Source organism: Cardiocondyla obscurior, linkage group LG22 (assembly GCF_019399895.1).
Source record: "Cardiocondyla obscurior isolate alpha-2009 linkage group LG22, Cobs3.1, whole genome shotgun sequence".
NCBI lineage: Eukaryota > Metazoa > Arthropoda > Insecta > Hymenoptera > Formicidae > Cardiocondyla > Cardiocondyla obscurior.
The window spans coordinates 2,392,283-2,405,448 of NC_091885.1; the positions used below are offsets into that span (position 1 = coordinate 2,392,283).

The following is a 13,166-nucleotide window of genomic DNA, read 5'->3' on the forward strand; positions in this document are numbered from 1 at the left end:
CGCGCGAAACGTAAGTTTGTTTTATAAATCAGTTCGACGGCGACTGAGCACAAAGCAGCCGTGTATAAGCACGTAAATATGGACAGCTCTGAATAGAAATGACTGAGCGAGCGAAATGAATGGGGAATATGCCTGGGAATTATTTTAAGAGATACGGCCGAATGAGATTTTCATCGAATCGCAGAAAGGAAAATATCAACGAGTTCAACAAACTTTCCTTCTCGGTATACGAATTACTCGGCGGTATATGAATAACAAATCGTAGATCAATCTGAGGCAATTCGTCGCTTGTCGCTAATGCATTTCGAAGTGTTATTACAGCCACGAGATGAGCGGGCGACGAGATCCATTGAATGATTCTTCATAACGATCGCGCACGAGGAACGGGCTTTTCAGGGTCACTGACTTTACTTTTTCAGCCGAGAGATTCGAGAACGTACTTTAAAGTATGCGTATATTCTAATGGCGATTTATCTCGAAAGCAACTTCTCGTATTTTTTTATAAACGTTAAATCTTCGTGCGCGTCTAAAAAAAAAAAGAAAAAAAAATGTGTGCCTGCGAGTTTATTGATCTTGTCCCTCGAGGTTGAAGGGCAAAAATTTGAAGCGGGCGAATATCTCGATATCACGAAGCGAAATGTCTGGGTATATCAAGTCTGGCCAGGCAACAATGAGTGACAGCTACTCCCACACGCTGTCATAAGCGTCATCTTCGCGATAATATACCGACTCGCCCTCTCCCTCGACTGCCTGCTCTGGTATCTCGTCTGAAATCGTTACACGGTCAACTCTAGAGGATCCGCTAGAGCAGAGACGCGTCACATGAATTTATTGGTTTACAGGAGCCGGCATGGACCGAGCGCTCCGACAGAATTTATGCGAAATGTAACGCACGATAAATAGGCCACGGATTTACAACTGTACACAATATTATACATTTTGAAATGTTTGCGAAAACAAATTTAAAAAAATGACTGCTGCAGTCACAATATATAAAATAAAAATAAATTTTTAACCTCAACTGAAATATGATAGATTTTTACTGTCCAGATATGCGTATTTTAGGTTAAAAAGAACAAAAAAAAAAAAAGAAAAAAAGCTCCAAAAATAACTTGAGAGTTTAAAAAACCGCAGTCTAAGATAAGAGACGCGAAACGTTTCCGCGCGATGGGAAGTGATTAAGCGAAGATTTCCTTGTCGGGAAATCTCAGGCAACACAATGGGCATGAAATGAGAAGTCGCTATTTGATTTGACTAATTACTCACGATTCTTGAGTGGCTATTTGCTTAGGAATGCCGATAGATTGCACGAGCAAGTAAATACGAGAGTGGTAACGAATAAAGGGGGACATTAATAATGCATCGGTCGTCGCCGGACCGTTTCCTACTGGCATCCACCGCGAAACGAGGGATCACGGTTGTCAAAGCGGATAATCTTTAGACCGTGCTTACAATAATTGACCGAGCGGCGTCAACAAGACCATTTCGAAAACGATTACGCGCCTAATTGATCCAAAAATGTGCGACGACAATTAAAATTCCTAAATGATTTCTCAAACGTTGCAAAAAATTGTCAAATTAAAAAAAAAAGAAATAAAGAATTACAAAAGGTCCCTACGTCGTAATTAATTACTGGCGAGCCCGCGACAAATGTCTCACGAAATCACGATCGCGAACAGTTTTTCTATCGTACGACGAAAGCCGTCGTGAAGCTGTTTACGTCGCGTTTAGAGAGACGTGGGCTCGCGTATACCTCCAAAGCTGACGTCACTTCCTACTAAAGGCTGAATCGCCGTTTTTTAAGTGGCCGGTAGGGTCCACCGCGTGACTCGTGTCGATGCAATGATAAACGGTTAACGGGTCGACGAGCTACGCGCTCTCGTTCCACATCGTTGGCTCTCGCTCGCACGTACGTCCCGCCGTCCGTCTCCGTTTGTATCTGCCAGTCTACTACGGGCACTCTTAAAGCGTAATTCGACAAACCGGATGTCTGGCCTGCCCCTTAAATAAATCAGTTGCCCGCATCTCATATTCCACCCCCGCTCGTTTATACCGTACGTTTCCTTCCCGTTGAGGAAAAATGTCTCTGCGAAGCTTGCGGGAATGCGTCCTTGGGAGGAAGTAATAGTCATCGAGGAACCCCTCGAAAGAGCGATCTGCGAAATTTACGCGGAGGAGGTAAAGCGAGATCGCGCGGACCGAGCAACGGCATTTAGGTAATATCGTGCTCGCGGCCCGAGCGCATTTCCCGCATTGTCGAAGGTCGTCGTTACGATACGTAAACGTCTCGCGGAACGCGTAATATCCCGTACGGAACGTTTTCGTGCGAGCCGCGAGCGATTGGAATCGGGGAATCATTTGTGATACTCGTCGTAAAGCACCGACCGACGCGCGTTTACTGTCATCCTCATCGACGATAAATTACGATCGCTTATCGAAGCGGCGCATGCATCACGCGCGTATTCGGCGATTTAAACCACGTTACTTCGCGCGGAATCGCCACGCGAACGCGGGGAAACGTAACTTATTACACCGCAAATCGCAAGCCGCGCTTTTGAATCATTGTACGTACGTATTAATTGACCGTCATAACATAATGCTATATAATTATGTAATTAGAGAGCCGAGCATTAGTCTCGCTGACTGGTTTACGGGCGAGATACGTAAATCTCTGCAATTAATTTATTGGTGCTCAAGAGCTCGAGAGGAAGCTAAGAGAACAAGACGTAAACGAGGTGGACGGGCGTGATAAAGATGGAGAAACTAGCTGATTCAAGCCGGGGAAAGAGGCAGAGTGGGAAGGACGAACAGAGACGGCGATAGATTATGGAGGTAACGCGGCATATTGTAAGTATCGGATCCAGATCGAGTCTATGCCTTCTTCGTCATTCTACAGATGCGAGCGAATACAGACGGGAACGAAAAAGATAAAGAGAGAGACGAGATAAGAAGAAATAAAAAGAGATAAATTGAAAAGAAAGACGCGAGAGAAAGAGAGAGAAGGAGAAGAAAGTTCTAAGTCTCTGTCTGTGCAGTCTTGAATTTCTCAACGATACCGGCGGGCGTATATAGGGATCATAAATTACGATTTATTGCAGTGGCAGCGCCTCCGCTCGGTGGATTATCTTACCGTTATGTCAGCACGCTACAATTATATTTACATTTCCTACGTAATGGAATATCATGCCAGCATCGTAACCGTCCGGCCGCGAACTAATCGAGACATATCTGAAATGGATTTTCAAGGCGACTGAGCTATCCGTCGATGAATATTCACTTAGTGGCCGCCCTTAAAAAGTCAACAAAAACATCGGCGACTTACCTAAGCATTCCAATCGGTGCAATACCACGGCGAGCTCCAATGTTTATCACTCGATAACGTTGAGAACGCACAAAAAACGAGCAAAACAGTCGCGTGTACCCGATCAAGATTATTATCTTTCATCGATTCGCATACCGGCGAATATTTCTCGCGGCGAATATTTCTCGCGACGAATATTTCTCGCGGCGAATTTACGGCGTACGGAAATACAAAAGTTTACCCGTAGGTGGGACTTTACAGGCCGCACTAACCGCATATAGTCACAAGCTTCGAGCGATTAAATGGCCACGAGTTTAGGCCTTAACAAGGTGTACACCTGACCGGGGAATGATTTTAAAACGGTCGTATAAACGAAACAAATTTATAGCCGGCGAACGAGGAAGGGCCGCGCGAAGGTGGTGTGAGAACGAGACGGACAGCAGCCTGTTTTGGAGACGCGGCCAGTGTCCGTCTCCTTTCACGGGATGAACGGCACGAGTGAGCGACGCGTTAGGTACACCGGGAGGCAGATATGGCATCAGCTTCGACGACGGCGGCTAGTGCACGTTGCTTTAACGTCGTGTATGTGAAATCACATACGAGACGCGCGCGTAGATGTGTCGCAGAGTGACGGTCGCGGTGGACTGAGGGAGAACGCCTCCCACTACTACCACGCTCGTACTCGGCGGCCGAGGGAGGGGATGGAGAGAGGAAGAATCACGTACGCTAGCCGCCGTTCTCGCAGAAAACGCTTTATCTGCCTTTCCTTGTACAAAGTGGAGGAGAAGACGGCCGGGGCACAGTCATAAATGTGGAATCCGGGTATTTGGCGCGTTGTCAATAAAACGAAATCCAGATTCGTGCTGTTGCTTTTACGACTCCTACTGCATCCATCGTTTTTGGCTGCTGCGACGGCGACGCGTTATCGGAAACACGTTCGCCACGAAAACGGGTTTCGATTCTCAAATCAAAGCGCGAGCGACTAGATTTTCGACGTCGTTAAATTTAACAAGATATGTATAGCGAGCTCTTTTTTTTCTTTTTCAGTCCTTCTAAAGCATTAAAACTACACCGATGATGGAAATGCATGTGTGCACCAGCGAATTTCGCACATAGGAAAAGACTTTTGCCGGAGCTAATAAACTAGATATACTAACAACTTGTCAAGGAGTAAATGAAATAACTGGGCGCGAGGTACCACCGCGTCCCTCGACGGTGTATTAACGTATAATACTTAATTTAGCTGTGCCATAAATATAATTAAAATAAATTTTTAATCTATATGCAATTAAAAGTAATCTCTTTGGAATAATTTGTAACAAGCGTAAGAATAAAAAGAAAAAAAAAAAAAAAAAAACAGCCAGTGATAAATTCATTTCGGGTATATGTATAGCGACCACACGTCTCTACAGGAAAAGAATCGAGTTTTTAGGTCAGAAAGATGCGAGGGGGGAGAAGAAAAGATCGGTTTAAGAGGCGAAGGGTCCAGCGAGAAGGAAAGAGGGCCCGCACTCGACCAGCTGATGGATCTAATCAACATTCCTCCCTAATCACGATATAGTCTCTTCTCTTTCTCGGAGTATTCCCTGTACCTCCACTCTTCACGTAAGAGCCTCTCGACTTCCCGGCTCTGTATATACAGTGCCCTGCCTTTCGTTCTTTCGTGCTTTCCCCGTCTCGCTCGCTCTCGCTCCCGTTCTCCTTGGGGCCCGATGGAGATTCGCAGATGCGTCCACCTCTCGTACCGCCATCGCCGCCACCGCAGTCGTTTTAATTTAACCGCCGTATAAATTAGACTCCCAAATGATCGTCTACCTCAAAAAACCGCCGCGACCACGAAAAACCGGCAGCGCGCCGTAGGTGATCCGCGCTGACGAACAACCTTCTCCGAATCTTCGAGATTTACTACGCGGTATAACGTGAAACCATAGTCGAGAGGAGTTTGTACGGAGAGAGATCATCCGTTACATCTTCGGGAATTAATTAGCCCATGAATAACGCGCCTCCCGATTCCCTCTCCCTCCGATCCCTCGTCGGAATGTCCCGTGCACTATATTTTATACATGTAAAATTTATATTTAAAGCCGGCGAGTGGATATAACTAAGTTAAAATATACATTTCTAAAATAAAACCACGCAAAGTTATTCGGCTTCATTAAACGCTCCTCGTATGTATGAATTTCTTACTCGCGTCAACGTCACATTAATATTCATTTGACTAGCGTCATTCTTATTGAATAATCGAAGCGTCGGGCGCATTAAAATCTGATTTAAAGATCTCGTTACCGAGCGTCGCTAATCGCGAGATTGCACCGTGTCGTTTCTCGCGTGTATTGTAAACGGCGGCGCACATGCGGCGGCGATTGCGATAGCGAGTTGATAAAAACGGGGAAAAGAAAAAAGGGGTAGGACGATTCTCGAGGCGTTGGCGCGCGGCATCTCGAGCCGATCATACGCGGCGGGGATTTTAATTCCCATGCGTCGTCAATCTATCCGTGAGGTTGGAAGGTTGCCGGAGGAAGGTCCACAACGCGACGTGGGTTTGCGGGCGCTTGGCGATAACGGCGGGGCAACGTATCGGCAACAACACTGTCGAAACCGGCAGCAACGGCCAGTTCACCGCACTATCGAGCTCGCCTCGTATCTAACGGCACGGTGGCGTTCCTCGGCTAATTGGTTTCCCATGTTGCCTCCGCTCCCTCGGGATAAGACGGCTTTGCCAGCTCTCCTTCTCCTCTTCTTCCGCCTCATCTCCCGCCGTTTTTTATGCCTCTTCGTTTCCCGATCTTCCTCGTATATGTCGGCGACGCGCTTCTACTTTTCTCATCGACTTTATTTTAAACCGGCGAGCTCGACTAATTTAAGATATATATATATATATTTTTTATTTTTTATAAATAATGTTTATTCAATGGATTTTGCCAAGATGTAATTAATGAGAAAGATGAGGTTGATTTGTAAGTGGTTCACCTTGCGGGTCGAGAATGAAATATTCGCGAGGACGAATTTCAATAAGATCTGGAGCAAATTTGTACGCACACGCGTATTAAAGGTAGCGCGTGCGTGCAGGATAAGCGAGCGGGGCGAAAGTGACGCTAACGATTGCCAAGAGGCAACATCTTATCGTGAACTGCAATCGCATTAAGCGCGGACAGTGACACCCAGCCCCGGCTATGTGTATATAAACGTTCATTAGCGCGAAAAATAATCGAGGGTTCGCGAGCATCGTGCAAAGAAACAAGAGACCGGTCGTTAACGTTCCTCGTTCGTTACCGCGAAGAATCTTCATGGTAGAACTTATTATTTTAGTAAATTGACTTTGAAAACTACCTTGACCACATTAGATTATATTCCACGTTGAATGGAACCGCATTTAATTAAAAATATTCGAGAAAAACTAAAGGAAAAATGTGAAATATTAAGACGACGCAACAAAGATCTCAGGAAGCAATAAAAAGGAATCCTAAATTATTCATATTAATGCGATTTTTGTAATTATAAATAATCTGTGAGAACCACTGTCCATAATAGAGAAAGAGAGAGAGAGAGAGAGAGAAATGAACCGGACGAGCGAAGGTTTGATAGTGGCTGCTCTGCCCACATATGTTAACGCGTTCGCACAAGCATCGCGTGACACACACTATAGAACGCACACGGCACGCACAAACGAGGAAAGGACGTATTGACAGCGACGATACTCGACCTGATATCCACCTAAACGTTTCGCCGTGAAGTTTCAAGCCGACAGTAACGTTAAGCAGGATCACGAATATGGCAACACGCTTGCCTGATCGCCCGTGAATACCTCCTAGCCATCGAACGATCGACAACCAAACACGTAAAACAAAAAAAAAAAAAAAAAAACAAAAAAATTAATCTAACGATCTAAAAAATAAGGTTTAACAACGAACTACTGACCATTTCTGGAATTCCAATTTCTGATCGGGGACTGGGATCTCGATACGACATAGAGAACGTAATCCAGGGCGATACTCTTATTTTTTTTTTTGTACGATTGCGGTGCGAGACCGGCGACAATGCGAAGGCCCTCTCGTCGTCCCTTCGACGAGGGTGGATACGCGATTCGAAGGCGCGATAAGACGAATTGGAAGCCTTGTGACACGCGTGCATGGGGTATAGTCGGCTGTCAGTCGTTCGGTCCGTGTGTTACCACACTTTGTGCGGATACTCGGCGATTGCCACGCCCGTGTCACGAGCTCGATCGCGTAGCGCCGAGGGAGCAGCGCGTCCCCTTTCTCGGTATACGGTTCCATATCCATAAACTTGCATCCATATTTAACAAGGTCGTCGCAGGCGCGAGTCTCCGGTGCGGAGCGCGATGCAAATTCTTACGAAAGCTAAGTTACCGAAGTGTGGTCCATCCGAAGATGCAAACCACACGGTCCCCGGCATCCACGTGTGTACGTGCGTCCCACATGTGCTGAAAAATAGAAAGACCCGCGAGAGACCCTCTGCTTGCGGTGAATTCAGGCGATATTTCCTGACAGGCAAGCCTAGACGTCAGAGACAAGACTAGTTTATCGTATCACAAAAATACATCTTCGAAAAATTGTTTAAAAGAAAAAGAAAAAAAAAATTTTACGTGACAATCTTTCATAATTGTCTGCGTTGCAAAAATTGTTAAAGAAATAAAGTTGAAATGCTTAGAGCGCGGCACGTAGATGAAAAAGAAAAAAAAAAAGTAAAGATAAAATAAAATAAAATATGAAGAGCGAAAGATTTATAGCTGTCTCGTAGCTGTCATCAATAATTAATTGTTGCGATATCATTAATTGATACGTGTTAACTTAAAACATAAACAATACCGGCGAGGCACGAGCACGCCCCCAAGATACGCATCGGCAATCGATCATTATTCGTCCGTACGGTTAGTTACGTCCGCGGAGTAACGCGCGTCATATAATGAGACGCCGTTGGAGAAGCTCGCTAATAATAACGCGCGCAATCAAGCGCTCGAGAGTTCGAGAGATGCCGTTTCTATTGCCGGCAGGAATACAGGAAGAGGAGTTGGTCCAGAACTGTCCGCGTTCGATGCTGACCACACAACGTTCGCCGTCAGTGAATAGATCGACATGCGAATGATATTTCACCCTCGATTCGCGCAAATTGGTCTTTAAGAGATATTTGCTCGCGGAACTACGGACAAAAGAGGCTGTTGCGGTAATTAATTACCGAGACGCTAAATTGTCCCGTGTCATCAAATATCAACGCGGAAATAAATTATTTACGCAAAATCACGATAAATACGTAGCGAGCTTCATTTCTTTTATCTTTAACTTTGCATATTGATCTCGAATAAATTTTTAAGACTACGATGAAGCAATCGTGAGATTGATTAAAAGGTATAAAATTTTTAACGTCGACGAAGGAAGATCGCACGTCGAATCACAAAGGAGAAAGGAACGAGCGCCCGCGTAATCCGCAGACTTCCGTAATAATTCTGTCAGATCGGACGAGTAGGACGATCGCCACGAGCAGAAAACAGCTACGGTCGTTAGGAGGAAATGGTTTTTAAAAGGGGAGTGTCAGAAGGGGAGAATGGGGGTTTGCTCGCTCACCTCCTGTCCTTACGTCTGTCATTCGAGGCACGCAACACTCTCTCACGCCACGCTATTATTACACCGCGTTGACCGCTGGCCGCCTATCCCTACATATTTATTTACACTTACACGTTCGTACGCTCTTTACAACGCAAAGAGCGCTCTCGTGCGAATAAAGAAATCCGCGGCACTCGCGGGAGGAATCCTCGACAACGGAAAAGATTCGCGATAATCAGATATTTGCGCTTCGCATTCCGCCGATCACGGCCTCACTTATCCGCGTCCATCTCGGGAAGAAATAAAAAGTATATAAAAAAAAAAAAGAAAGGAAAAAAAAAAAAAGAATTCGCGCGTGATGTAGTACCGCGAGTAATTACTCACGCATTAAAACGATACTCGACGTCTTCTATAAATATCTGCGCAAGATCTGCCAAGAGCAGCCTCGTAAATAGGACGAATGAATTTTCCTAACGACTGCTTGCAGTCATTAGTCATTAAATTTTCCAGGGAGAGAACAGTTTTGCTTGGCAAACGCGGGCAAATTGGACATACGGCGTTCGCGCCGGTATCTCACATTTCTCCTTCGAGTGTCCGTGCCGCGCGCGGAATTACGAATGGTGTGTAAACAATGGCTGTAAAAACAACGACGCCGAGTATCGACCTGGCCGGCAATTTTAATTGCCGGTAGGTAGATGTAGTAGGGTGCGAAGGGCGAGCTTCGTCGAGGACGGGTCTATCCCTTGAGTCGCGTGATCCTCGCGTTCGAGTCTAGCGGAAGGAAGTCTTTCACGTTTCTTGCCGCTCCTTTTCTAGGCCGCGACAGCGCGCGGCGAGTCCGCTTTTACCGCGCCCAGGCCCGTTAATGTCCCCTCGCTCTTTACGAGAGAGAGAGAGAGAGAGAGAGAATGGTCAGGGCCAACCGACACCGTATAATTATCATATTACGATTATGTTTATGGCTCAACGTGACTCCAATTAAACGCGTATCCAGCATGGACAGTGGCTGCAGCTGGGAACCCATTTCGTGTTTACAGAGACGTAAATCTACGTGGCGCGAAGAGATTACTTTCCGCCGGGACGGAGCCGAGTTTTCGCACATTGGGATTAAATAGAACTTTCGATAAATAAATATATTCGAACGTGACCGTAGTCGTGATACGCATAGAGATAAGTTAGCGGCTCTTAAAGAATCCACGGAGGAGGTTCGGCTCGATAAATAATTTTTCACGTATGCATTGTCAGGCGAATGCAAACCATTAATATCTCTCGTGACAAGCGGCGACAGCCGAGGCGGACAGGAGCAAAAATAATTCATAATATAATGTAAGTGAAATATAATTTCCGTCGTACCACAATTATTGCGATACGCCGCTAATTCGCGTTGCGTGCGCAAGATTTTTTTATTGGATAATGTTCTTTGCTTAGCAAATAACGTGGCGTTTAATTGCGATAAAAGGTCGTAAACGTACCGCGCGCAACGCGGCGATGTATCTCTGATGTGAATCAGCCGCGCGTGGCGACGAAGGACGGAAAGCCAATTCCGGGATATGCCGATCGTGCAAATTGTCCTCCTCTCGTGCTCGCGCGCGATCGCGCGCCGCGGCCAAGTGCGAGTACAGCGCACACGACTGAACGCATCGTCTCGGTATGTGTACCAGTAACAATATAAATATGCTTAACCCGGTGACGGCGAAAGGAGCGCGAGAGAAGAGGACGACGAGAGGCGGACGGGCCGCGGGACCGACGAAGAGAGCGGCCGACAACGAGGCGAGTTGACGCGGAATTGGGGGACGCGTAGAAATGGTTAGGCGGATGCGTCGAGTGATGTACTTCCGGTTATTGAACGCCGTCTGAAGGCTGGAGCGACTCCCGAACTTACGCACGCATTCTCTACGCCCGTCGCAGGCTCCTGACTGACACCTGGAGCTCGCCGCCGCGCGCCCCGAATCTCTCGCCAGTAGAAAACACGTTTGCCGGCCTCCTGGATATAGTCCTGATTAAATACACCCGTCCAGGAAGAGACGCATGGCACGAGGTGGAACATCTGCTTTCGGGTTTACCCCGCACGCTGCCTCCAGTTACATTAGCCGCATAAAACGTCGATGCGATTTCATACGAGCTCGAAAGGGACGACGATTTAATTGACGAGTTCAAATGTACCTTACGCGTTGCGTATATGCGTTTAAATACGCCCCCCCCCCCCTCCATTTTCTACCTCGCGTTCGAAAAAAAATATCGGCTGTCTTAATTTCAAGAAAAACAAATTTTTATGTAAAATTAAAGGAGCGCTAACGTTACGCCGTGCGTTATTATGTCGTTAAAAATGTACCGTCGGAAATCTCACGTTACTCGTTATCGCCATTCCGTTAATGTCGCTTTAATACCGAGAGATGCACGTGATGATGATTGCGCGAGGTACACGATTCGCATAAAATCCACAAGTCGTCCTCACTTAGCTGCATCGCGTTTCGTAATTCTTCGTCCCTGAGCGGTCCGGTACTGTAGCGAGCGTTTTAACGTTCTCTCTTATTACCGAGGCCCGAAAATATTTTTTCGGCGCACTCCGCGCGCAGTTCGCCGACTACCTGAAGGAAATGCGTCTCATTAAAAAAAAGAAAAAATAAAAGAAGAAGTCAGATTACATGCACACGTATGCACGGCAGTCCCGATCGGTGTAACGGCGATGAAAAGGAAGAACCGCGTGGGCGGTTCATCCTTCAACGTTGCAATAAATCACTCTCATCAAAGTAATGAAAATTGTCATAAACGTGCAGATTGCCAGAAGATAATTACTTTGCACCGCAAATAACTTTGCATGTTACGAAAGCGCGAGAATGGCGTGAAAAGCGATGACAAAAGCAGATATTATGCATTGTTATTGAAATCGTTGATACATGTAACGTGTGCATTGTGCCAAATCTATCATTATTTAGCCGCGGATAACTCGATAAATTTAAAGCTGATTGATCCTTAAAACGTTTATACAGACCACTTAAATACTAAAATCGCCGATTAAACATTTATTAAAACACCGGCGTTTTCTCCTTTCGACGTATTTTAACATTACATTTCGATATTATATATATATTAACGTTAACAGGTGAAGTTTGATAAGTTGGCTGATTTTATAATCGAAACATTGTACGGCGTACTGCTTCTGTTTAAAATAAAAGCCGCTATTGTATTCCGTCTCGCTTCATTACCCTCAGCCACCACTCTCGCCCTCTCCTTCCTAATCCCGTGCTAAAGGCTGCCCAGTGTTTATGGCTCAGATTAAAGACGCTGCCGGCCGCAAACGAAGAGAATTACAAGAAGCTCTTACGGGCAAATCAGTACTTAATGATACAATGGGCCGTGTTCTCTCCCCGCGTGGATCTTTACTTCGCCGGCGCTCTATAATTTCGGAGGAACGCCTGTCGGCTTACCCGTAAAATCCAGGCGGCCGACGTTATTCGCCCCCGCTATCTCGCGCGTACGGGGATAATTGCGTGTTAACGAAGGAGATTGTCTCGCGTTTAATAAACCCGCGTTTCGAATATCATATTTTACAAACTGATAAGACTTGAAAGGGCCGCTCGCGGCGAACGTGAAACTCTCTCCCGACGGCGGGAACTCTCGCGGAAGATACGCGTGTAACGTGAGATTTTTCAAACTGTCCGATCGTGAAAGAGGTCGGATCAGTACACACGGTATCGACGTGTGTACACGTCCGTCAATTTAGGATAGCGTCAGAGCGTGACGGTGAAATTACGTAATGCGTGCGTGTTCAATGTATGCGAGAGCCGCCCGCGTACACGACGCTTGGAAGTATCGTTTGTGGTTTGCCTCGCGTGTCTTTTTTTTTTTTTTTTTTTTTTTTTTTCGCCCGGTGCACACGATGACTACAAAGGGTGGACAACGTGTTTGCGTATGCATACCTTGGAGGATTTGTTAGCTCTTTTTTCGCGGCATAACATACCCGCGGGTGTTATGACGGAATAGACGCGATGCTATGACACGGCAGTTTTCCCTCCCCTCCCTCCCCCGATCCGCCCTCCGATGGTTTTTGTTAACCCGTTTGCATCGGCAAGCAGAATACTCCGCGAACACGGCTCGGGTCATTGCAACGGAATATTCCAGCCACTCAAAGGTCGATGATGCAAATGTGTTACTTTGATAACGGAATGGGTTAGCTTGTGTAAAAAGGCGCCGTTACAAAAAGAGACATTGAATAATTGTTTCTTTTTTTTTTCTTCCCCCCTTTCATCGAGCGCATATTTTGTAAATGTAGTTGGAATTATTATATACGAAGAGATTTTTATTTT

At 46.1% G+C, this 13,166-nt stretch overlaps 1 protein-coding gene across 4 annotated transcripts in view; it reads right to left on the bottom strand.

Annotated features, from left to right (window-relative positions):
* The window catches only part of Hth (Meis homeobox homothorax), a 388,286-nt gene that overhangs the window by 249,941 nt on the left and 125,179 nt on the right, over positions 1–13,166 (bottom strand). The window lies entirely within an intron of this gene.